This window comes from Cydia pomonella, chromosome 3 (genome assembly GCF_033807575.1).
Source record: "Cydia pomonella isolate Wapato2018A chromosome 3, ilCydPomo1, whole genome shotgun sequence".
Taxonomy (NCBI): domain Eukaryota; kingdom Metazoa; phylum Arthropoda; class Insecta; order Lepidoptera; family Tortricidae; genus Cydia; species Cydia pomonella.
In genome coordinates this window covers 13722165-13749801 of record NC_084705.1, presented here as the reverse complement: position 1 = coordinate 13749801, position 27637 = coordinate 13722165, and the positions used below count along the sequence as shown (strand labels likewise).

At 36.4% G+C, this 27637-nt stretch overlaps 1 protein-coding gene across 1 annotated transcript in view; it reads left to right on the top strand.

Moving 5' to 3' along the window:
• LOC133516135 (neuropeptide SIFamide receptor-like) overlaps positions 1 to 27637 on the top strand; it is a 153488-nt gene that overhangs the window by 43209 nt on the left and 82642 nt on the right. The window lies entirely within an intron of this gene.

Sequence of the window (27637 nt, the reverse complement as noted above, 5' to 3'; positions counted from 1 at the left end):
TAATCTACTTAGACTTAGAGTCCAAGAATTTCTCTTTACGCTTAACCAGAAGCAGTAGCTACCTATTCAATTATTCTAAAGGAAAAGTTTATCACAAGTGGATGCCCAAAAGACTTATCCTTTGATGCAATTAGGAAGTATTTTGAGGGTTGTAAAGTGGTGGATTGAAGAAAAAGTAAAGTTTTAAGGTTCATAAATAATTTACGTTAAGTTGTGTGTCGTTCATATCTCATCGTTTTACTGGTAGCAGTAAAATATTTTGAAAAGCTGACCTTGCTTTGATATTTGTATGATACGAATTTGATACGACTCGCAATGCATCTTGCTCGAGCTTATTGGAGCGCGGTATTATTATTCTAATATTTTTAATTTATTTGTACATTATATATTATATGATACCTACGACCTTTACAAGACTCGCGAGAACAAATGTCCGGAACGCCATCGTCCCGTGATGGGAAAGAGGTAATATTACTTATTCTGTGCCACTATGAACTACATATTTTAATATACAAGAGCTTCCATCGGCCATCGCGTTACTTCTATTATATTTGTAGGTAACACTTACTTTGCAACGTCAAAATTTCCTTAAACGTAAAAAACGTTATTGTAGCTGTTTCCTTTAACATACAATTCTTGATGATGTTTGTTTTAAATCTCCTTATGGCGCCGTAGGTTCGTGGTCTTCTCTCACTCTCACTGAGCGTAATCGTGAGCGAGATGGATGTGCGTTATCATATTTTTAGCTTTTGTGCATATATTTTTACAATTTTTTAAAGTGGGTTCTAGACCTATTTTCGTTATTGATTTTTATCGAGCGAAAGTAAAAAAAATCGAGATTCGACTCGCTGAAGTCCCTAGAGAAAATCTTCAAGATTGATCATTAAATTTTGGGCACCTGTATTTTTATCTAAAAACGCAGTACGAATTTTTCAGAACTTAAACTTTGGAACTTTGGTTTCGGGGCCTAAGTGCTCTCCAAGGCCTTATAGTTTCGGGCCCTGGATGTCATCTGAACCTTGAAACTTACTTTACTTTATTCACGGTTGTACCCTCCTGACGAAGCCTGCGTTGCGGATATGAATTTGTCATTATTTTATTAATGCTTGATTTTAATTAAATGACCTTGAAACTTATGTTTTGAAGTAAGAAGTTACCTGAAACGTTGTGTGTAAAAAAAAGACAGCACTAAGAGGTTTTGGTTTCGAGCTTGGAGTATTGTATTCTACCAAATGTAAAAACAGTAAATATCACACACACGCACACATACAATAACTAGCATCCACTGAGTGAAATGAGAACAACACACTCACAGTAGTTCATTTGCTTTATCATTTAATTTTCGCTCCCATGCCGCTCGTCTACAGTGGATGAAGTCCGCGTAGCCAACGTGCCAATCGTGCTCCGTAGCGAACGTAACGCAACTATCACTATCGCAATAATATAGAAGAGTGATAGAGAGAGATAACAACGATATGCTACGCTACTGACAGCACCTTAATAGGTTACATAGTTTCATCTATTTCGCGACCGCATTAATTAACCGTCGACGTAACGCTTTAAATAATTTTGTGTGATTGATTATAATATTTTTACTCAAATATGATACAGTGTAATTCATATCGTAATTCATGTCATAAGTCCTGATCAGAAATATATGTTTCTTACTCTGTATGTTTAGTATAAACACTTGTACGTAAGATTGTTAAAAAAATGTAAACGTATTATGTTTTAATTAATTAATATTTTAACTTACATTTAATTCCTGGTTACCTTACCTTGTTACATAGAACTATCGCGGACTCATGACATATTAATTACATTATTTAATTCAACCTCTTTGTATTTGCTATTTTGCGGACTGAAAACCTTTGACAACGACAAATTTCATAACATTACGTTGTCAACATTGCAATTAAGTCGCGTGACTAGTAGGGCGACCCTATTCATTTGAATTAGCGTTCCGCGTCAGTTTAAGGATTTTTTATCGGGAAATGTGGTTAATGTTCACGACTTAAGAATCACCCTTTATATAATTATTACCTTCAGTATCTTTTTTCAAACAAAATGTATATCTTCAGTAAGTGGTATTTAATAAATAAACTTGTAACAAAAAAATATTTTATGTAATTTAAGTTCGTAAGAGATTTACATTCAAGCGTAGCTATTAATTACTATTTTTACAACTACTATTATTTAACACATAACAAATGAAAAACAGACAATGCACTATGTAGTTTTCTTTTTACTGGTATTTTTTTCTAACCTGATATTAGGGGATCTGAGTGAAAAAGAAGCCGGCATGTTATACCACGGACACTTGGCATCTAATTGCCAAGCCATTTCTATAGCGATATCTCCGCCCCGAAAAGAAAAACTTGAACAAAATATGTGAAACGTATGTGTTATAATTATATATGTCTCAGGGTCGACATAAATAGGTGAAAATTTATAGATCTATGTGAAGCCATATTCCAGGAAAAATCAAGCGAGAAAATAGACCTTTAGTAATAAAATCATATAAAATATAAATAAAATTATTCATATATAAAGTACATACCTTGAACTTGCACGTGAAAAGATGCGAATCATAATAATAACACACGATAACAAAAACAAAGCGATTAAGTTGCCGTGACACAAACGTACTGGTAATTAGGGTGGAGATGCGGTTACTTTTGTTCTACAAAAGTAAATAATAACTTACTTCAATAACTTTCCTCTTTATTGTATTTAGTAGGTTGGGTCCTAGTGACTAATTTTAGTAAACATGCAGACCCGGATACGATCATGACTTTTTTGGATTTATGGCCTACGGGGGAATCACCGTGATTTCATTTTATTTATAGTATTATCATTTAGTTTTAAATATCTTTAATTAAGTATCTCTAACTGTTTCTGTTTCCTACAAGAGTTTATCTTATCCCAACTATATGCAATTTGTTACATGGCAAGTATTATAATATGATATGACAAATTTTGCCATATCTCTCTTCGAGTTTTTATAACAAAATGCATTATTAGAACAAGAAACTTCGACAGTTCTTCGGTGAAATCATCGTAGTTACATGGTCGCTTTTATCAGGAGCTTTTGGTAAAATAAAATTGTAGTATTTTCTCCGATTTTTTTTATACACGAGGACAAAAGTATCGGACATTTTTCAAAGAGCAAAAAATATTAAATTTCGTAATAAATTGAAAAGTAGGCACTCTTTTGTGAAAACGCCTACATTACATAATAAATCATAAGAAGTACCCCTTTAACAGCTAGGCGATGATATGACAAAAACTCCGAAAATACTCAAGGTCCGAGACCCTTTCACTGCCACTTTTAACCTTGTACCATGAAAGCGCTCAATTTGACAACGGGCATATCATCCCAAGGGTGGACCGCGGTTTATCCCTCGTCCGATTGACTGACCTTCGGAGTCTATTGTCCGTGGAATCATTGAAATATGATCAGCTGATAGGGTGTAGATATCTTCAATAGGAAATTACTGATGAATTGATAAGACGTTACGCAATTTAAAGGCGCCGGCCGAGATGATATTAGAATTACATTATAAATAATTATTCTTGGAGTTTATTATGTACTTATCCTAAATGTGAATGGTGCTTATAATCATGCATTGATCTTATTCGGCGTTTATAATTCGGTACCTATTGGTATTTATAAAGGTACAATTTAATTCGATTGTGCTTACCTACCTAAGAACTACGAGGTTGAAAATATACGGCTGTAGATTTTTAGGTAAGTTTGATAATTTAATGGTAGATTACCCTTGTTTACACAATAAAAAAAATACGTATTAGGAATATTTATTTTAACGTTGAAGCCTAATTTAAGAGAAATACTTTTTTATCTTTACATCAAAGACCATTTCATTATGTATTTCACGTTTCAAACTACAAAATAAAGTCAATGATATTTCGAAGACTCTAGTCTACGAGTATGTTCAGCCGTAATTTAAACTGATAGAAACAGACAGGGGTTGCCAACCTTTAACTAAACACTTAAAACTTTGCAAACCTGGCAATGAAACTTTTTGTACAATTTTAATGTATTTTTCGTCTTCACACTTGGAAATTTGATTAGAACAAAGTAATTGCATTTATCGGGGGAAATGATTTATTATGTTTATCGCCGTGGTTTCCATATTCTCGATAGGATTTCTATAATTTTATTATTTTATGGTTGCTATTGTGGGACTTTTATTATGATTCCATTGCAATTTTCGTTGTTGCAATTGGTGAGTACCTATGTGAATTGTCAAATTTTCTGGAAAGAAATGCGAAAAACTTTTGTGGGTATAATTGTCAGGGCTTAATTTCAGTTCTCAAAAATCGAGCACATGTAGGAATTTATAAGCGCAGTTACAATTTGTACCTGTAACCGCGGTCAGGCAAGTCCACCTTTATTTTCCGAAGTAATCAATATCAGACGCACCCAACTACAGGTCCCAATTTATAGTTTTATGCCGTAAGGCTATTATTTCTGCTCTGTCGTCGTAATGAGTAATAATTACTTAACAATGTTAAATACTGCTAGTTTTCAACCGTCTTCAATTTCATAGAAGGAGGAGGTTCTGTATTCGACTGTGGCTATGTTTTTTTACGTATGTACACCGATTACTCCGACACCCGTGCTCCGATTTGAGTAATTCTTTTTTTGTTTGAAAGAAGTTACCTCCAAGGTGGTCCCATTATATTTTTGGTTCTGATCTGAAGATGGAATCCACGGGGAATTGAGGGAAGTCCTCAATTTTTAAAGGCACATGTATGGTGATTAGACTGTATTCGTAAGCAACTCAAGCATTTCCTCTCGTAAACTACCAATTTGATGTAGTGCAACTGTAGCCTTACCACGAGTTTGACTCTATATATTGACTGACGTGTTCGTAACTTACTTTCTATACATCTCGCTCGCACTAATAGGATGCCAGTACGAGCGAGATGCATAGAAAATAAGTTACGCAGTATAAATATGTCAGTATCAAACTCGTGGTAAGTCTACTTACTGATTATGAAGACCACGTGCGATATGTGGAACTTACCTGTTATAATTGGGTGTACTTTTATTGTAATAATAGTAATTTATATATAAGCGCTGGTGGCCTAGCGGTAAGAGCGTGCGACTTGCAATCCGGAGGTCGCGGGTTCAAACCCCGGCTCGTACCAATGAGTTTTTCGGAACTTATGTACGAAATATCATTTGATATTTACCAGTCGCTTTTCGGTGAAGGAAAACATCGTGAGGAAACCGGACTAATCCCAACAAGGCCTAGTTTATCCTCTGGGTTGGAAGGTCTGATGGCAGTCGCTTTCGTAAAAACTAGTGCCTACGCCAAATCTTGGGATTAGTTGTCAAGCGGACCCCAGGCTCCCATGAGCCGTGGCAAATGCCGGGACAACGCGAGGAAGAAGAATAGTAATTTATATAAGTTTTTTTTTTAATAACTCTTGTTATTATTTATAATAAATGTAATGGGTGTATTATGATTTTTGATGTAGGCAGTGTTGGAAATAAGAGGTGAGGGGTAGGTGCGAGAGGTATGTGAGGTAGACGGTGGTGGTAAAGGTAGACGGGGGTTTGAGGTTGGGGTTTGGGCTTGACCAGTCGAGGGGGTGGTGATTTGATGGGTCGGAGACTAAGGGGTTGGGAGTTGAGGAATTGGGAGGTAGGAATTGAGTGTTCGGGGTTAGAAGTTGAGGAATTGGGGGTTAGGATTAGGAGTTAAAGGGTCTGGGGTTGTGGGGTCGGGGAATAGCGGTTAAAGGTTTAGTGTTGGTGGTTCAGGGTCAAGGGTTTCAGTGATCAGGGGCTGATGTGCTGTGAGGTTGAGTGATCGGAAGGTTGAGGGATTGGGCCAGTGGCGGGGCGGAGGATAGATTTAGAGTAGCGGCAGGAATGATTTCCCAGACGCACTCGAGGAAAATCCTGATTATTTATTAAAGTTAACGAATTTAGTGTTAAACATGATTGTGTTTTTCATTTATGCATCACGCGTTACTCGTAAGCTCTTAACAATGCCTTATAACCAAAAATGGAAAAAAAATCTTTTTACAAAAAAAAAAGTAAACCGAGTTCAAAAAGGATAAAATAAAATATTATCCTTTTTTAAGTATATGTGTTACCAAATTGTAACAATACATGTCAAAAATAATCAGCTTTATGTCTAAGCACATTACAACTGTAGTAATAGGTATTATAAACGGAAAATTAATTCTGTCTGTCTCTTTGTTACCTTTTCACGGCTAAATATCTGAATCGATTTAGGTGAAATTTGGCATAAAACAATTCCAGGACCGCCTGGAATTGTTTTATATTTTGAAATGAAGTTTCCTGGATAAGGGACTGAAAATAACTTAGTCTCAATTCCATACTTGCGTGCTATGAACAGTTCGAAAATTAGCTAATATAGCTCTTTAAAAATTACGACGGTAAATAAACGCATTGGATTTATACTTATATACCGACAAACATATGGTATGGACTGAGCTAAGAAGGTTCGACCGTGTGTTCCTAGGTACTTACCTACAGAAAGTATGTTCATTGCTGTCGTGTAAGGCAATCCAACGTATTGTATTTACATATTAATATAGCCGCATCCTTGTCGAATCGCACCAAAATCATGGTATGCTTCAAAGTTTGGCTTGGCACCGACTTCAAACATATCAGTTGGTAACACATATACTTAAAAAAGGATAATATTTTATTTTATCCTTTTTGATGTCGGTTTACTTTTTTTTGTAAAAAGTTTTTATTAAGTTATAGATAAGTAATTAAATAGTTACAAACAACCACTGTTTATTATGGAGGAGCGGGACTTCCAGACACAGGTATTTCTTATCTACTAGGAAGACCCAACCTTGTTGTCATAAATATGTGCATTTAACATTTATGAAATAAATCATTTTCATTTTCAAAGGGACATTTTTCATACTTAGGCACTCAAACGCAAACATAGCAAAACCTACAACAATATCAAAGCATACGGTATTATAAAGAGATTAATAATAATAAATTTTTCTTTATTTAGATAACTAGGATCCATTGGGGTTAGGTACATAGTGACTTAAAATCTATTGTTAATATTTAAAAATAAATAAATAAATTAAATTGAAATTCACATATTATAAATAAAGTAACTTAAAATTCACAATAAAATAACTAAATTAAATTAAAATTCAAATTAAAATTCACGCAAATTCACGCAATTAAACTACCCATGATCATTAATTTATTAATATCTTTGTGCATGGGAGAATCAGGCTTTCCTACAAACATTTTCAGGATGCCGTTAGAGCTGCTTCGCATCCTATTCACTAGCGAGGCAGTTCTTTTGCGTATGATGGCGTGAAAACCGTCTGTGCGCGCCTCCGAAAACATTTTTGAAGCACTACAGAAGCGGGGCAGCTTCAACAACGCCCGATAGCCGTTATTATATTGAATCCTCAGGGCACTGAGCGACTTCTGAGTGCAGTTGAACCACAGGCTGCTCGTATAGAAGCTCTGACAGAGCGCTTTAAATAGCGTGATTTTGACTTGATTCGAGTAACGAGCAAACCTGCGGGCCAACATGTTACTCCTCACCGCCAGCGCCCTGCGTTCTCTTTCAATATCTAAATGATCTTTAAGGTCGTCGGTTAGATAATGCCCAAGATATTTAAAACTAAAAACTCTCTGTAATGGTGCACCGTTGAGACAAATGACCGGCACATCAAGAGGCGGCATTTCCGGTCTCTTACCGGCGGCCTTAAAGATCATGTATTCACTTTTTTTTACATTATATTGTAATCCGTGACTGCTCGCATAGGATTCGCAAATACTCAGGAGCCTTCTCAGTGCCTTCACCGATGGGCTCAACAACACCATGTCGTCTGCGTAGGTAGCTGATGTTGTTTACACAGACACCGTCCACGTGACACCCCACATGCGTGTTGCTGAGCTCAGATATAAGCCGGTCCACATACAAATTAAAGAGCTTTGGCGAAGACAACCCTCCCTGTCTTACGCCGCACTCTAAACCGAACTCACACTCTGAACGAGCACCAGCCCATCGTACACTATTGCGCTGATTAGCGTACCAATACTGAAATATGCTAGTCAATTCCGTAGGTATATTCCTATCCCTCATCTTCTGCCATAAGACGTCGTATGAAACTAAGTCAAAGGCTTTAGAGAGGTCTAGGAAACATGCGTAGACAGTAGTGCTACGTTCAGTGTAATACCGGACAGCATGCTTAAGACTCAAAATGGCAGTTTCAGTTGAGAGGCCAGGTCTAAATCCAAATTGTCCGTCCTGAAATTGTAAGTAGTGGTCAAGTTGAGCGTTAAGCATGCTATCCAATACTTTGGCGAGTACAGTCATTTGCGAGAGAGATTAGTCTATAGTTGGTTTTGGTTTCACTATGGGTACAACAATGGTATTCATTAACTCCTCTGGTAAGTACGCATGGCTCAGACAAAATGAATAGAACATAGACAAAACTCTCGGCAAATGAATCCCTGCATATTTTAAGTGCTCGATACTGAGGCAGTCATTACCCGGGGATTTGCCTCTAGTCATGTCTCTAATAACGCTTGCTACTTGTTTAGCAGTGATATGAATTTTTGTCCTGTCATAACTAGTCTCAGCATCGATCACCTGTCGTGAAGGACCTAAAGGTAATTTCACTGTAAAATGCTTCCTAAATACTTCCGCAATTCCCTTAGGCTCACTTAGGCCTGCAACGCTCACGGGTAGGCTAGGCTTTATATTTAGCTTGTTTGTAGCTTTACAGAATTTAGTGAAGTTTTTAGTTTCCCTATGCGACGCAATGATGTCCATCTTAATTTGTTCTTGGTGTTTTAAGCACCACTTCAGTTTACTTTTAAATACTTTACGAGTTTCACACATTTCATCATATATTTTTCCTTTACTAGGTTTATTACAATAAAGCCACATTTTGTATTTAAGTCGAGCCTCCCCGTGCGCACTACGAACATGTTTATTCCAGCCACAGACACGTTTATCTCTTCTGGAACAGGTCACATTCGCCACATGAGTTTGAATAGCAGCATCAGACAAAATATGCACAATATTGTTATACATTTTATTTATTATAATCTTGTGTTCTTTACAATGGCAAAGAGCACCACAACAGTTAGTAAGTTCTCGAGGAAAATCTATATTCTTTAATTTACTGTTACATATATTATGATACATATCTATTTGCTCCTCATTCCTGACCCCCCAAATAACCTTACTACTTTCTTGCAAAAAATGGTTAGTTTTAGTTCCTATTATGTTAAAATTACACTCCACACTAAGAGGCAAATGGTCAGAACAATAAACGTTATAATCTATATAAATATGAGTCACAGTACTCCAGGCGCACTGTGTAACCACACAATGGTCCAGCCACCTTTTGCTTCCATGCGCGTCGCTTACAAAGGTATGGACATCAGAGTTTGATTTTAAAAATTCTAGGTCTGCACATAACCAAGATTGGTCCGTACAAAAGTTAAGCAACTCATTACAAAAAAGTTCACCTGGGTGAGCGTTGAGGTCACCCAAAATGTACACTGCCTCTATGTCACTACTTTCCACTATAGCACTGATTTCACTTAGGCACTCCGTGAAAATTGGTAGGTTATCTAACGACGCGGTCGGCATATACACGCTGAAAACTAAGATTGAACGTTCACCTAAGGTCGCTTTAATGGCCGATATACGAGAACTATTACATTCCAGAACTGAGACTGATTCGAACAGCCCCTTCCGCCACAGTAATGCCACTCCACCAAAGGGTCTGCCTCTCAGTACTCCTGTTGAGAGGTCAACGGCTGATTTTCCAAAATATTCAAAGTCTTGATCAATGGTTCCCAGAAATGGAATATCAAACGGAAGTAACCAATGTTCTTGGAGGGCAATAACATCCGACTTTTTACACAGATAACGTATATTTTCAATTGAAGTCTTTACTGACTTGCAATTAAAACTAGTAAACACAAGCCTTTGTTGTTTATTATGCGGACTTTCCATTAATTGTTATTGTTATTATTACTTTCCAGGCGAACCGAGCCGCGTACTTCTTTATCCTTGTGGATTCGTTTTGAAAAACGTCTGTATGTAACCCCCTTTAATACTATTGATTTTTTTTTTAAAACAATTCAATGATTTATTGAGGTGCAACAATGTTTACACTTTGTTAATAATTCGACTACATTGTTAAATAAAAACGTTAAAATCAAATCATTAATTTTTTTTTTGTCGAAGCAAGCAAAAGTACCTACAAACAGAAGTAACTCAATATAGGTTCCTGTAGTAAGATATTATGAAGATTAATTGTATTATTATGATTAAAATGTACTGACAAAATAAAACTAGACATGCTGAGCGTTGTAATTTGCTAATATGATAATAATACTTGCCATAATAAGAAGAAACCCTGTTCCAGACGCCAATTAATATTTAGGTAGCAGTAGCCTTAAAAAATCTTCTCACCCCCCTCTCAATCCTTCTCACCCCATTCGTCATCCACCTCTCCCCGCGAAACCTACTCACCCCGAATTACGGTACTGTGTTCAGTATTGTGTACTATGAAATATTACCTCGCCACCCACAAAACAACGAGATACATTTAAAAAATTTGACAATACAAAACTTGCGAAGTGTAAGGTTGCCGACTTGCCGTTTGAAATCTCGCGATGGAAAAATCTCATTATTTATTTGTTAGGATAATGAAAAGACGACTAAAAGCTAAAAAATATACTATAAATTCTATTAATAGAACATTATTACAGAGGCCGGGATGAAAGGGGTTGCCGGACGAATGCATATAGTTATGAGGCAGGCAACCTTTTTTCACGCCTAGGTATGTATAGTGCTTCTCTCAAACTAGCAATGAAATTAAAAACAACTATTATAATGCAGGTTCGAATATAGAAACCACCACGGCAGAGTTCGAGACGTTTATTGTCAAGAAAATCGCACCACAGTAAATATTACAGGAACAGTATGACAAGCGTTAGCTAAAACTAAGAAATTACAAAACTAAAAGAAATGAAATGAATGTATCACAGAAAATGTTGTGAAAACAGTACGGCAAGCTAGTACTAAAAGTAAGAAATAACAAACCTAAACAGTAAGCAACAAGCGTAAATTATTATTGTGCAAACATTAACATTAGACAAGGCTAGCGTTTAAGAAAACTAAAAGTTTACAATGAAAAATAATAGTGCAGAGCAAGCGAAACTAAAATAATGCTAAGCGTTTAGAAAATCAAACATATGCAAAACAAGTCAACAGAGTTTATGTTAAGATTTTAACTTTAACAAATAAGCGGCAAGCTAGAACTTAGCGTATGAAACTATTTAAAGGCACAACATAACAAAAGAGACTTATTAAATGTTACAACTTACGATTTACTTAACCTAACATGCATACGAAACGTAGTGCAATGCCAAAAAGATATCCCGTGCTACGGAAGTATCGATTAGCGCAACTACTCCTAAGTACAAAGTGTACGTCCTAGCAGTTAGATAAGTGCGTCGCGGCTGACTGGCACTGTACCGTGCTACGGAAGCAATACCGGGCGGTCGCGATGCTTTGCTCGTCAAGTCAGCTACTCCGTCCCATGTCAATGTGATCGGATCGCTGCGCGAGACAAACTGGGCGAGCCGGGGCCGCGCTGTGCCTTATAAAGGCCAGGCGCGGGCGACCGTGCGGGCTGCGCGCGCGCGGGGTAAGGCGGGTGCCTACGATACCGGGCGCATCAAATAGCACGTATGACTAATATTATTACTCCGCGCGGTGGTTTCTTTTACGTTGCATTACACTATTAAATAAGAAATATTGTTTTCAATTATTTTTTTCATTTCTGAATGTCATGATGCTGTGTTCCTATATCTGTGAAATGAAAATTAAAAAATAGTACTTAGTCGGCCTAGGCCTTTAATTTAATTGCCGGCTTCTTAGATGTGCTCCGCCCGAAACGAAATGTTTGAAGCCGAACAGAATGACAATATTTCATTGCATGCTTGAGAAAATGATATTGCGTAGAATTAAGATTGTGCGAGATTGCGAACAGGGAGAATCGCTAATGTGCACAAATAATGACTGTGCACAGTAGCGACTGTGATGAAATGCCGTTGTGTAGAATTCAGATTGTGCAGAATTGCGAAAAGGCTGAATCGCTAATGTGCACAAATAATGACTGTGCACAGTAGCGACTGTGGTGAAATGCCGTTGTGTAGAATTCAGATTGTGCAGAATTGCGAAAAGGCTGAATCGCTACTGTACACAAATAATGACTGTGCACAATAGCGAATGTGGTTAAATACTTACTGTGAGGAATTTAGACTGTGTAGAATTGCGAATAGGAAGAAATGATATTGGCATGAATGTCGATTAATTCAATGACAATAGTAAACTTAATAAGCATAAAAAAAATCAATTGCAGTGCTCATACTTTATATTTTATTAATATCTATAAAACACGATTTCGTCACTGACTCACTCACTCACTGATGATCATTAAAACCCTTAGGGAACTTCCTGAAGTCTTAGGAAGCGGAAATTTGGTATATACTCGTAAGATAATATTAGTACACAAAGAACAAAAAAATTCAAAAACTTTAAATTTTTAGCTCCTAAGGGGGTAAAAAGGAAGGCTCGAATTTTATAGGTATTGGGAATCAACAACCGCTGAACCGATTTAGTAGAAAGGTATGTAGATAGTTTTTGTTATGGGGAAGGATATAGAAAAGTTTTCAACCCCAAAATAACCCCGTAAGGGTGAAAGGGGAAGGAAAAGGGTGTTGGGAAAAAGCGGTTGAAGTTTGTATAAGGAATCATTAAAAAAAGCAGATTGTATTAAGTATGCCCCCAGATACGTATTTCAGGATTTTTAATAGTAAATCACCCCCAAGCCTATAAATTAGTGAATGAAAGATTGTCATAAGCAACTTACAAAAACAAGTGAAATCCCAACAAAAACATTTTCATGTAAAATGTTGACAAGACGAAACCATAACGCAAGCACTGTCATAAAGTTATTAGATCTCTTTTAGAGCCAAGCTTCTATTTCTACAAGCCCTAACTTCACAAACTCTACACCTTTGTTAAAATATGTGGCTTGGCCGTTTCGTTACAACAAGAAGTATTGTATAGTAAAAAATAATGAACAGTGAATATATTTTTCACCTTACGCCCACGGTAGCAAACCTGACAAGCCATATATTTTGACTAAGGTGGAGAGTTTATGAAGATGGGCCTTGTAGAGTTATATAGAAGCTTAGGTCTTCAAGAGATCGGATAACTTTTAGACAGTGTAAATTTTATGGTTTCGTCTTGGCAACATTTTACATGAAAATGTTTTTGATGGGATCGATATTATGCCAACCGGTGTTTGCGTTGAACCAATTTTTTAATAAAATATTTCTGCCATAAAATGTGATTTCTCTCGGTTAGTTTTGTAATAATTTTATTTATAACTAGCCTCGCGATATCATCAACATAGAAGTCTTTAAATTTTTAACCCTAAAACCCACTAAAATTTTAATATAAGAACTCAATTTAAAAAATCGATTTACTTTTGGACATTTTTCGAAATGAGGGTTTGCGAGGCCTGTAGGCTCACTATGTATTATAGAATAGAGTATTAAGCTCTTGAAACTTCTAGAGCATTTTTAGGTTAAATTAATCAATCTACCGAATTGGACAAATAATGATTTCATACGTAATTCCGTTTAAAAGGAACAAATAGGTAGGTTTCAGAAGTAACTGTCGTGTCGTCTTCTAGATAAGCTCTAAGGACTGCGACTTGTGAGATATCGGATCCAATATCGTAGAAGGCCGGGGCTTGTATTAATCTTGTGCAATGGTTTGAACGACGCGAAGGTTGCATCGGCTTATTGGAATTTCGGCTCGCTTGTCTGTCATTGAGGATGAATGATTAATGTTGTGGAAATTGAAGGAACATCAGTAAACGTACATATGTTAATATGGTTGGTAGCAAACAAGGAAGTAATAACTTCCTGCCGTTTGTAAAAGCAATATTACCATCATCTTTCTTAACATCTCACGCTTGTGGAATCACGACCTTTTTCTACTCATACTCGAGTCTGGTAAACAACCACTTATTTCGTGGAAACTTGGGAAAAGTTGTTTAAACAGGGACTAAACTTGCTTGACTAAATTAGTTAGGTAACTTTTACAACTAACATAAAACCTTTACAGAGAAATTAGGTATTTCATTGCCGAGTAATCAAAGTTTATGATTAAGGTTTTACTCAAGAAATTATATTTTAAAATTTATTTTCTATTTTGTCATAACACTCTTATTCATAAAATAAGTCTGTTTTTTTTCTTATTACGAAAACATTCCAGTGGTCGTAAGTTTTCTTTTCAAGATAAGATTATCTAGTGATTTATCGTTTGCTTTTGTATACGGGCTCAGCGTAATTAATTCATTAGTTACTCGGGTTGCTGCGCGGTTCTTGAGCTTTCTCCGTTTTTTGATCCGGGATTCAAAGCTAGCATGTGCGGAAAAAAAAAGTAAAAAAAAAAAAAACATTTTCATTTCTCATGCTCTGAAAGTGGGTCATTGTTGTTCTCCAAAGCGCAGAAAGTAATACGTTTCTGCACCAGAGCATTATACGTTCCAAGTACGTTTTTAGGGGTCCGTACCCAAAGGGTAAAACGGGACCCTATTACTAAGACTCCGCTGTCCGTCCCTCAGTCTGTCCGGTTGCCACCAATATAAACCATGACAGCTAGAAAGTTGAAATTTTCACAGATGATGTATTTCTGTTGCCGCTATAATAACAACAAATAATAAAAAGTACGGAACCCTCGGTGGGCGAGACCGACTCGCACTTGTCCGATTTTTTTATGTTAAACGCTTTAGATGGCATAACACATAAAAATATCCCGTAACTTATTGCATAATTATATTATATTAACTGGCGCGAATGACTATAAAATATCGGATTTTTTAAATATAATAATACTCGATAAAAGACACGTTTTCAATACTGATTTTTGCCGTGGAAATTCTGGCCTGTGATTTGTACATTTGAACTATTGAAGGAGCTTAGAAACTTCGCGTTGTTTCCAATCGCTATATGTCTGGCAATTTGCTTGGCGCCATTTCATATATTTTAAATATCACGCCCAGTCACGGGCGTAATCTAATCAGTTTGAAAATTTATTAAACGTTAAAAGCGCCATATGAAGATGACGGCACTTTCATGGATCGTAAAGAACATCGGAACATACTATCGCCAGAATTACGACAGAGTGCATAAAATATCTACTAAATTCAAATAGTTTTAGAGTTTTACAATCTTAGGGTAGTTTTTACGGTTTTTAGAACATGTAAAAAATATCAAAATTGCAATGCTATAAAACCCTGGTTTAAATAGTGACACACGATAATCAAAAAACATGGCAAGAGTGACAGCTAAGCGTTAAGGCCATAAAAGTAGCCCTAATATAATTAACACTTTTTAGTGATGGTTCCATTGTAGCTTATTACGAGGTGAGGCATTGGCAGTTAGCCTAGATATAGCGAAAGCGTCCGATCGGGTCTGGCATCGGGGTCTCCTGTCGAAGTTACCTAAGTTCACCGCTAAGAAAACCCCATTTACTGTGGCCCCGCATTTCCAAGGCACAGCCTTTACCATGTCAGGGAGTATTGGGATCCTCGGTGTCGACATCTCCAGTGACGTCCAATTCCGTAGCCACCTGGAAGGGAAGGCTGCGCTAGCATCCAAAAAACTCGGTGTGCTCAATAAAGCGAGGCGATATTTTACTCCGGGGCAAAGACTGCTGCTATATAAATAGCAAGTCAGACCCCATATGGAGTATTGCTGTCACCTTTGGGCAGGAGCACCTGCATGCCAGCTCGGACCCTTTGACTCAGTCTAAAGGCGCGCTGTGCGAATCGTTAACGATCCCAAACTCAGAAGCGGTATTGAACCTTTAAGGAGAGACTTTGCCTCCTTGTGTGTGTTCTACTGCTTGTACAATGGGCTGTGCTCTGAGGAATTTTTTGACATGATGCCAACGGCCACTTTCTATCACCGCACCGCTCGCCGTCGGCAGGGTGTTCATCCTCACACCTTAGAACCTAAATGGTCGCGTACTGTGCGGTTCAAGAGGAATTTCCTCCCGCGGACGCTCCGGCTGTGGAATAAGCTCCCTTCCGAGGTTTTCCCGTGGGTCTACAGTATGGGGTTCTTCAAAAAAGGAGTGTATAGGTTTTTAAAGGGTCGGCAACGCGCATGTAACACCTCTGGAGTTGCAGGCGTCCATAGGCTGCGGTAACTGCTTACCATCAGGCGGGCCGTATGCTTGTTTACCACCGTCGTGGTATAAAAAAAAAAGATACGTTGCTGCTATGAAAACACATCTTATCTTAACTCGGTTAGGCTAGGCGAGAAGTAGGGCGATGCGAGCCAATATTTTAGTTCCGCCACCCAATTTATCAGCCCATAGAGGAAATCACTTAGCCGCCTTAGGATTTGGGGACACTAGGTTATATATGGTAATTAAAATAATTGAGGTCTACTTTTACTGTTAATCAAATCTTTTATACCCTTAGGGGTCGAATTTCAAAGAATTCTTTGTCTCTATTTGTTTTTTTTTTTTATAATATTTAATTAATAATATTAGAATTTTATTTTCTAGTATTTTGTATTTTTTGTTCTAACACTAACTCAGTTAAATAAATATAATAATAATAGATATCTACACATAAACCGGTTTCTGCAGGCATTTGAGACTATTGTAGATAAATGGAAAGAGTCCTGGTCTATAGTTTAAATTTGGGTGGAAAATAAGACTGGGTTATTGCTAAGAATTCCAGACACCTGCTATAACATTGTGATATACAGTGTTATCGAGGCAGGCGGTGAATCGCCACTCCCTAGATGGGCACCTGATGATTAGATTAGATTAGATGGCCAGGCGCAACACCGGCGTGAGCGGCTCAGGGCTGTCGCGAGGTGTGCTGCGCTTTCTCCGAAGTTACTCGCGGCGTAATGCCAACCATTAACACTTCCACCCCTGAAGCATATAGCTAACGTCTCCCCTCTGGACGGTCCATTAAGGCAAGCCAGAGCTAAGAGTCCTATGGGTCCCCTTGGGGTTTCACTTCAACCGACGAAGACAGGCCGGAGACGGAGACCCTTACCGACTCTCTGGAGCACTCGGGCCCGTGGGGTCGTTACTCCTTAACAGCTCGCCACAAGCTGCCCTGCGGGCTTATTATTATTATTTGTATGTCGCTTACAAATTCTCGGGACCATGCGGTCCTGGGCATTTGGAAGGCGTGCGTGGGGCCGAAGCCCACACGTAGAAGCCACTTGTAATAAGACAATTTACTCTAAAAGTAATGTGACACCAACAGACGATTACCCCTGTTTGCACTATAGTAGTGCACCCAAGGACAAGCCCCGGTTAGTGTAAATAGGAGTATTATTGTAAGAAAAAGGTACAAAGAAAAACCGGGCTATTGGGTTGAGTAGCTAGTGGACTGGTAACCGAGACTATGGAGGAGACTATGACACCTGCCCTGATCATATGTTAAAAAACACAAAAAAAATGGACAGGTGATGACTCGCCAATTCACAATATGGGTCCCCGAAAACGGCCGCTCGCACAACATTGCGTGAGCGGCTCAGGGTGTGGAGAGGTATGCGCCGCTTTCTACCCAGTGGCTGTAAGCAGTCACTGTGCCAGCTCGCGTCTTATGCATATTTAACTTCCACCCTGCGAACATATAGCTCTGACACCCCACTCTGGACGGCCGGTAAAGGCAAACCAGAGGTGGGAGTCCTGCACAGGTAGCTTAATTTATAGCTGATACGTGCACATCAATGTCCTCCACTTGTGTTTTGTCCATTTCTAAAATGTTTATCGAGTCTGTTTTTAAAAGAGGTGTTAGTGCATTGATTACGGATTCGGGCGAGGAAACACTTTCACTACACGGTTAGACAGGAAGTCTAGGGTTGCTACTACTCTACGTCTGTGTCAGCTTCAGAGAATGTCCTCTCAGTCTGTGACACGAGTATTCCGAGTGAAAATATCACTCAATGCGGACACATTTGTAGTGTCCTGTAAGTATTTTGTATGTTTCTATTAAGTCACCGCGTTGCCTTCGCTACTCCAAGGTTGTCAAGCCCAATTCCTTTAACATATCTTCGTATGGTCGGTGGCGGAGAGATGAAACCAGTTTTGTTACTCTTCTTTAGAAATAGGTACAATTTTAATCAAACTTTTTCACAGCTCATTTGTCGTAAAAACGGCATAAACCCTTGTCTTCGTTTATCTTAAAAGTGAAATTTATGAATTTATGATAATTACTTTAATAGGTTTAGCAGGAATATTCGGACAATTCTGAAATGTTAATGGCAAATTTTATTTCTAAAACTTTAATTTAATTTGCCTGTGGCAAAAGTTTGGACAATAGGTATTTTAGGCCTTGAAGAGTGCTGGCTTATAGGCCCTGGAGGGAAAGTGCTTTAAAACCTTAAGTTAACTCATAGGAAACATTTTTTTTTATTTAAAAAAAGAAACAAAACTCCATTTACTCGTAATGATTTTATTTAATGCTCGCTATTTCATTCTATTAGTCGATACAGCTCATGTTAATATTAAAATATCTCCAAGAAACATTAGGTCTTATACTCGTCTGTCGTATGAAATAAGCATAAAATCAAATATTTAGTATTTTTGGAATTTTTGGTTGTGAATGCTTGTGAAGTACAGTGGCAGCCATTAGTATAGGTGGATTTGTAATTGAGTTGAAGATACAAAAAAAAAGTTATAACTATTGCTTACCTATTGATTTAAACGGTGCGCTCCTCAATATACCGTCCCTCTTTATAGTACACAACTACATGAAAGACAAGTTTTACTTAAGTTGTTTGTCGACACTTGAATCGGAATAATTTTGTTATAATTATCGTGTTTGGGACAGGGTAACAAAAAAGGGACAATGGCATTCAGAAACAGTTTACGTGTACCCAAGCCCTAATTCCGAGCCAAAGAAGCCAGGCGCGTATATCGTTACCGAAATTGTGTTACTCGAACAACGCTGAAAAAAGCGTGAACAGATTACTCACGATACGTCACACAGGCTCATGAAATGTATCATACTAGCATTTTTATTTGAAGAAACGTCACTTTGCACTTGGCACTGACATATGCGATCCATATCGTATCGATTTGACGTATCTTAAAGTTCGAATCGGGCAGTAGGATCTATATTAGAGGAGCCATCACTTATGGTTGAAATTTCTTTCTTGTGAAAAAGTAGATACAGTCATATTAATACGGGTTTGTTCAATGTACGTCAACTGTGTCTAAGCAAGATGTTTTACTTAATTACTTTGTCTCTAAGGCAATGGATGAGGGCCCATCAAGTGGATGTAATGATGCTTATAAGTAATAATGTGTTAACCCACATTCATTTTGTATGTCAACTCAAAAAAATGTATGCTTAAAGTGGGGTCTTATTGCTATATGATGTCGGTTGAGCTTGAGACATTATTGCTTATCAGAATCCCTATACAAATTAAAGCTTTTGATCGGATTGATCGCAATATTCTAATATTTAAGATTGACTTCATTGGTATATAGGTGATCTTTTAAGATTTGAACCAATCATACATAAAAAACGATCATGTTCGATACCGTATAACTTGCGCACCGAGGGTTCCGAACAAACAATTATGTCATGTTAAAATAATAAATAAAACTAACTACAGTTACATCAAATCAATGCGGCTTCACTAGTGGAGTAGGCACGATAGACGCTATCCATACTGTTCGAATCCTTCTTGAGAAATACAAGGGGCTGAAAAAGGACCTCCATCTAGTCTTTATAGATCTCGAAAAGGCATTCGATCGTGTCCCAAGAGAGCTAATATGGCAAGCGTTACGAGTACAACTAGTTCCTGAACACTACATCAAAATTCTTAAGGACATGTACTACAGTATCAAGACCAGAACTCTCTGTCCGGCTGGTATTGGCCCAGAATTTGAGTTGAATGTAGGGGTCCATCAGGGCTCTACTCTTAGCCCGCTGCTCTTTAACATAGTCATGAACTATGTCACTGAAGACCTTCAAAAACCTGCTCCCTGGTCTCTTTTATATGCTGATGACATAGTTCTCATAGCAGAAACATTGCCAGAAATCCAAACCGACTTAACGGTATGGTGCACAGCACTGGAGCGCAGAGGGTTACGAGTAAGTCGAAGCAAAACTGAATATATGTACTGCAACTTTTCCGGAAAAGTATCACCTACCAATGCGATGCAGCAACCATACCTTGACCACACTCCATTAAAGCAAGTTGATCACTTTAAATATCTAGGATCTGTCCTAACATCTACAGCCTCCATTGACAAAGATATCGAAAACCGCAAAGCGACTGCTTGGTTAAAGTGGAGATCTTTAACAGGAGTTCTGTGTGACGTAAAGATGCCTATAGAAGTCAAAGGAAACATATATAAGAGAGCAGTAAGACCAGCTTTAATGTATGGATCCGAATGCTGGGCCACGCGAAAATCTGACGAACAAAAACTCCATGTCACAGAAATGAAGATGCTAAGGTGGTCTGGCGGTGTAACGCTCAAAGATAGAGTCAGGAACGAGCACATAAGGGGAACTTTTAAAGTAGCGTGTATCACTGACAAACTCCAGGAAAATCGCCTACGATGGTACGGTCATGTCATGAGGCGAAATAAAGAGCACATGACAAGAGTCGTCATGGAAATCGAAGAACCAAAAAGAGGTCCAGGTCGCCGTCCGACGACCTGGATGGGAACCATTTCCAAGGATATGAAGACGACGGATTTAAAACCCGAAATTGCACAAAAACGCCCAGAATGGCGTCTTAGGACTAGGAGGGAGGGAGAAGAAGAAGATGTCATGTTAAAATAAATATGTACGAAAAGCTTTTGACCTGAAGTATACTAATTATAATTGTGAACAGTGCCATCTATCGGTAAATCGGCTAACTAATTTCTGCGACCTGTGTATAATGTTGTTTTTTGGGATAATTCTTTATTACGTGAACCGATTTAAAAAAATATATTTTATTAAAAAAATGGTATTTAAATGCAATCTAGTAGAAATTCCAAGTATAATAAAAACCCGCAAAGTAACTTAAATGGCAAATAAAAGTAGAAATCGTTTATTCATAATAGAAAAGTTATCAATTATATTTTTTATGTAATATTTATGATAATGTTATCGTTATGTAAGAAAATCATAATTTTTCTTTGGTAAACTTCAGAGATAAGAGGGGGGGGGGGGGGGTCATTTTTCCACTATTAAAAAAACCTGGTTTTTGAATATTCAATTGATTTTGAGCTCTTTCTAACGATATCCACTTTACCTAGTAAGTAGGCTTTAAAATTTCCCCTCTTAATATTGGGCATTTTCCATAATAAAAAATAAAAAAAATACTTTCAATATGTTTGGGTTAGCGTTGTTAATAACTGTTTTAAATTTCTAATTGATAGCGTAAGTAGTTCTCGAGATATTTAGCAATGCAATAAAATTGTTATTTAATAAAATATTTTATTTTAAGCTGTGTGAAAAGCATCACTTATCTAATTTCACTTGTTAAAAGCCGTGAAATTGCGGACTTATTTATTGTTTTTAGTAGATTTAGAGGAGCGGATGGTCCTAGTTTACCTAGTAAAACCTCTTTTACTGTTCCTACGAGGAGGTTTAGGCACTTTTGTCCCATTGGTATTAACCAGGCTTCCATTAAATATAGTAAAACTAGTTTTTTGGGCAGAACAGGCATCAGTTTAAAAAAAGTTTTACTTAATTTATGATTTAGATATATTATATTTAGCGATAGGATATCAGTAATATGAAAAAAGTAATTATTTTTTATGGGTGATACTTTTAGCGCAGGGTCAGGCTCGGCTTACTAAAGCTATACTAAAAGTATATATGTACATATATGTATATATTTTTAGTCTAATATAATTGGTCTCAATATAAACTCTTTCAATCCCCTTAGAAGAATTTTCCAAAACACGGAAATTATTTTATTGTATTTCCAGTATAATGGCTTTTTATAATTTCAAAATATTTCGTTAAAAACATATTTTCAACCCTATTTTATTCATCAAGGGATTAATTAAAGGATGAATGTTCAATAACTGAAATATCTTTTCTTGTTCTCTAAGAAATTTCAAGTCCCTCACTCAAATAACTAATAAAAATAATATAAAGATTATGATTTACACATAGATTGATTATCAAGAGTTATTTTACATTTACAATACGAGGCATATGCAGCCAAACACAAGATATGTACGTGGTTCTGCAACAAGTCTGCGGCCCCGATCAGCCGCTGACCCACTTTCCCGGCCAGGGACCGCTGAACCTGCCAGGACGCGAGCCGATGTTTACTATTCCTTACTTTAAACGTACACAACTCTTACATGTGTACATACAGCCACTGGAAATAGGTAGAGTAGATGACTGTGCTGTCACATTGTGAGTACGCTGCGTCTCAAGGCAATGTGCTTTTGTTTCTGGGATAAAAAAGAAGCCTGTCACACTTCCACTCATTGGTGCAATGTTAGAACTTATTTGTACCTCACAAAAATAAGCTTTAATTTGTACCCTTCCGAACTTGAATTTAAAATTATGATGAACTTTGATAAGATGTACCTATAAAAATCAGATGTACCTATAGAAAACTACCTAATAGAGAGCTTAAAATACGTCTTTACAATTAAATAATTTAGTCGTACCTTATCTTAATACATAATTATATTATGGTAACAGATCAAATCAAAGGTCACATATTGCTCATACGTTCGGCTCTGTATTAAGAATTAAGCATTTAGTTAACTTATAAAGAAAATTGCTCGACTACGTACTTGCTGCACTTATTTAAAATTATTAAGAAGATTGCGCAACAGACTGTGCAAGAGAGCATATTGTAATATTTTCTAAGATGTTTTCAATAAAGACTTCGTACCATAAGTTTATTTATCAAAATCTGGGTGATTTAGCTAGGTAGGGGCGGGCTGATGTAAGCTTATCTTGTCACTGAGTTAAAATACACAATTTACAATTTTTATTTATTTTTAATATATATAAAAGAGTTTCTTGCTTGCTACATTGGAACCACATTCAAACGGTTATTCTAAATATAATAACTATAACACAGATATTATTATGCTTATAACTGTTTAAGTATGTAAAAAGCTTACAGTACCTATATGAATATGGTACATATAGGTATTAAGTAAGTATTTGTTATTGTTCTGTTCCGTTTCTTACATAACTTATTATACTTACATAATATACTTAATCGATGGATATGGATAAAAGTTATGTTTTGGAGATAAAATAAACGCCTTAGTTTAGAAAAGACCAACATCTCTGTTAATATGTGCTAGGTATATTTATTGAAACGAATGTCTGCTAAAGGAACTTCTGTGAAATTTTACATGAACAAGTTTTTACAGCAAATAAGATTTCTGTTTTTGTAAGACGAATAAAATAACGCAAAACGTTTTGGTTTATTAAAATTTCAACTTGGTTTGGTATTTCTAAGTATTCACTTGAGACTTCTTCATAGCTTTGTTGCTGAATTGATATCAGATTACGTCATTTGGCGTATTAACAAATGGCGTATTAACATTTATAAGGATGAAATAATAATAAAAAAAGTATACATGCATACTAATTTCACAACTCATAAATCGTTACTCATTATGCGTGTGCCTTCGACAATCTCCACATGCTTAGGCAGTTGCGTATTACAAATAAAAAATAATTATTTCGTGTGTGAATTATCTTCATACCAACCAGGTATTAATCACTAACCTTAAGGGAGCCTTCCCTTAAGTTATTAATTTCTTTCTAGAAAATATAACTTTGCGAATTGTTTTATTTTGATTTATTTCAATCCCTTGGGTTTCAGTTATATGTAACTAGCTGTTGTCCACGACTTCGTTCGAGTGGGTTATTTCAGATGTTAGGTATGTTGGTTGTTGTTATGCTACTTAAATACTGTGCTGTGAAACATGACACTTTCAACCCTGTCTCAACCTGCTTTGAGACAGCAAAATAATGCCTTTTCACGATATTCCAAGACATTCACTTGAAAAAAAATACTCCTATTTATTCCCTTGTAAGACGATCTTTCAAAAACGCTTTAGTTTTTATGTTTATTTTTTTATAATGTGTTTTTTTATAAAGTTTCAAGTTCTTCACTCAAAATAATTTTTCGCCGCCTTAGGAGATTATTTAGAACGCTAAAATTACTTTTCTTGTTCTCTAATACTGCCTTTCTAAAAAGTTTAAAGACTCACTAAATACAATTCGTTTAAACCCTGAAATCAATTTTCTTCTGTTTTAGTAAAATCCCCGTCTAAGAATTTTCAAGTTCTCAGCTCAAAAATAAAACTTGTATCACATACAAACTTTCATCCCCCTTTTAACTCCCTTAGGGGTTGAATCTTTCAAATTCACGTCATAAATTTGTAGATAGTAGGTACCTACTTCGCTCCGTAGAAAACGAAATCTAGACACCTCTAAGTATTATTAAATAAGTATCAATAAGTAAAGCGTCATTAATTTCGGAATAATATTGTTAAAAAGCGCTCTTACTCTTCGGCACAAAAAGACGTCCGCCTCTAATCCGCAAAAACGAACCAGGCAGATGTACAAAGCTCCATAAATTACGCGAAAACAGTGTAAATTTTGGCAACATCGCGTGAACCCGCTATAAATTCCCTGGGGTGGCCAGCTCAAATGGCTGAAAAGCAATAAATAATATGTAGTGGGCGTCGGCGATATTGTATTTCCGCATAACCGGATTTCAAGGACAGGGCTCGCGGTCGTCCGGTTCCCGGGCAGTAGATACCTACGATATTGAAAAACGTAGGAAAAGAAATACAATGAATATTTGAATCGACATAAATTCTAATAATAAAATATACCTAAACACTGTTTTAGTTAAAACTTATATATCATTTTTGACAGCCATCTTGTTTTTCACATTTATTGGGTATGATTGTACAGTCAGCGTCAAATACTTTGTAGCAGTCAAAGTGGCCAAATAGTTCGGTACACCATACTAAATATATGGTGTACCGAACTATTTGGCCACTTTGACTGCTACAAAGTATTTGATGCTGACTGTACTTGTGTCGAAGTATTTTTCTTTATACAGTCATGATTTAAGTTTTTCTGGCTTAATGAAATGAAATTAAGTAATCATTTAATTCAGGCATAGCCCATTGTTCGTAATATGACAACCTTAAATATTAATGTTAAACATGACTATTACAATTTTGTAGAGCCTGCCATGCAACACGTATACTTAGGGCTAGGACAATACAATACCGGGTGAGCAATATATACACTTTGATAAACTAAAATTAATAGGTATGTTTTACTTAAATAGTCTTTTTCTTTTTAGACACTATATAACAAGAAATGTCACTTCTGACACTGACAGATCATATCGATAACAAATCTAGATCAAATTCATAACGTGTGATTACTATTAGAATGTGCCTCCATGTCATTCTTAATTTTAATCGATCATAGATTGTAATTCATAATATATAATATACATATACGAACATTGATTTAAATGTTACCTGTACTTGTTTGTAACAATCGGTTATTTTATTGGATGTCAACTTTCATGTCAAGGTTAAAAATATAGGTTATAAAAAACAAATCACAGGCAGCTGTATCATTAGACCCAAATCAGATTCATTATTAACTAAGTTAAATCGATACAGCCAAAACGGTTGCATTTCGCCTTACAAGGAAATCGCGACTCTACCTCGCCCGTCTACGATACAAAATTAATTGAAGACGTTCTGTCATTTCCAACTTTTGTATTGTAATGTGCCGTGATGGGACAAGGCCAACCGAAAGAGAAGAAATAGGTGGTATTTGTGAGTGTGAGTGAAAGGGAAGATTGCAAGGCTGCGGGTCACAGGTAGTACAGTGACCTGGCCCAGTTTTAGATGCAGGGCGGCGTGTAAATATTGATTTGGTGACCTGTGCCAACTTGTTGCTTGGGTTCTGTAAAGATGCTAGGTGTTCTGTTTTTTCATAAAGAATTTTTAATGACCTATACTTTCAATCGGAATTAGGCTATATTGCCAAATTCTATTCGATTTCTTTGCGGAAATAGTGACAACTATGTAGTTGGCTGATGAGAGTACCAAGGTATGAAATATAATACATCTTAAAACTTAATTTTACAAATCACATTATGGTTGCGATGCATTACGCAACCCCGCAGTATCAGGGAGCCTATGTATGTATGAGGAGGGAACTTACGTATTTTACAAACGGTATATACGATAAAAATGTTGGTAAGGGGGGCGCAACACTTGATTAACTAAATAAGTTGCTACAGTTGATAGACTGTTGGTGACGTGACTTATAAAATATCATTATTAATATTAATATAGGTGTACGATGGACAAAGATCACTGGTCAATCTCCAATTTTCTATTATCTTGTACTGACGCAATGATAATAATTAAATATAGCTAGTTGAATTTAGTGCCTACATAATTATTACCAAGCTGTTTTGTGTAGGTAGCCACGTACATTATGATATAATATTACTAAGTGCCTATTATGTATATAATAAAACCTGTTGTATTACACCTTACGCCTACTTATTCTCACAAGCGTAACTAACGGTGGATGAAATAGCATTAATACTTTTATAAGGCTCTGAAATATTGAAGCAAAAATAAACATCAATAAATTGATTTCATAAGTACCTACTATTTAATTTTCTAGATGAGATTAATTTAATACTTTTATTAGGGCAAAACTCTGTATTTTTCTTTAACTCTCACCCCTAAATTTCATCCTACCTACTAATATAATAATTAGTAAGTAATTACATAATTTGAGAATTTTTGTTACGTTTTTATTGCGATGTGTGATATTGATTTGGGTTGCTTAATATGTTCCATGACAATATATACCTATTTAATAATTTATGTGACTGCTACATAATAAAAAGCGTCATTTACGATAATATCGCCTTTGTTTAATTTCACAAATTTTCAAATAAACCTACCTTTATGTAGGTAAGTAGGTAGGTAAATTAATAAATATAGATTTAAAAAATCTAGTGTTGTCTACCTATATACGAGTAAGTACATCATTTTAAAGTTTGAGAGTAAAAAAATATCGCTTTTCTTTTACAAATTTTCAAACGTCGGTAGCGAAGCGATCCCTAAATATCAATTTTCAACTCACTTGCTCAAAACGACGTTTTTATTCCACCGATTTTTGGCTCATAATCCTAGATATTAAACACGCGTGCTTTTTCAGTATATTATAACACTCGTGCTTGTTCATTATATTATCCGTCTGAGTTGAGAAGGTAACTGATTGCTAATAATATGCATGGAAACGGAGACTTCTTAATTTGGTCGAGTAATACATTTTTTTTAACCAACTATTAGGTTTTAAATGTTAGTTCAAAGAGGTTTTATCACATCAAATATAATTTATAGATTAAATTATCTTGTAAATTTAGGTAATAATATTTTTATTGACAATAACAATATACATAATGGATATATACAGATGATTACTATAACTAGCT